A 418-nucleotide genomic window follows, 5' to 3' on the forward strand; every position below is an offset into this window, starting at 1 on the left:
TGACTATACTCCCGGACCCTCCACCGGTTATTACTCCGGGAGATATTGCTACCATAATTCAGCAGTCACAACAGGCTTTTCAGCAACAAATGCTTCAGCAACAGCAAACATTTATGACTGCTATGCAGCAACAATTGGACCTTTCTCAATCGGGTCATCCTCCCCGGATACTTACTCCACAGGACCCGCCTGTAGGGTCAGAAACGGGACCACAAGTGGGAGGTACACTTCCAAATCCACCCTTTGGCATTCCTCCGTATGGGGTACCCCCTCCATACCATTACTACCCAGCTTATGCTCCCAATTACCTGCCGGTGAATAATACGTCAAAGGTAGTGGAGTCATTCAAGAGGAACTTACCACCTGTATTCTCTAAGGTGGGGAGTGATCCTCTGGAACCAGACCAGTGGATTCAAGA

Source organism: Macadamia integrifolia, chromosome 6, assembly GCF_013358625.1.
Source record: "Macadamia integrifolia cultivar HAES 741 chromosome 6, SCU_Mint_v3, whole genome shotgun sequence".
Taxonomy (NCBI): domain Eukaryota; kingdom Viridiplantae; phylum Streptophyta; class Magnoliopsida; order Proteales; family Proteaceae; genus Macadamia; species Macadamia integrifolia.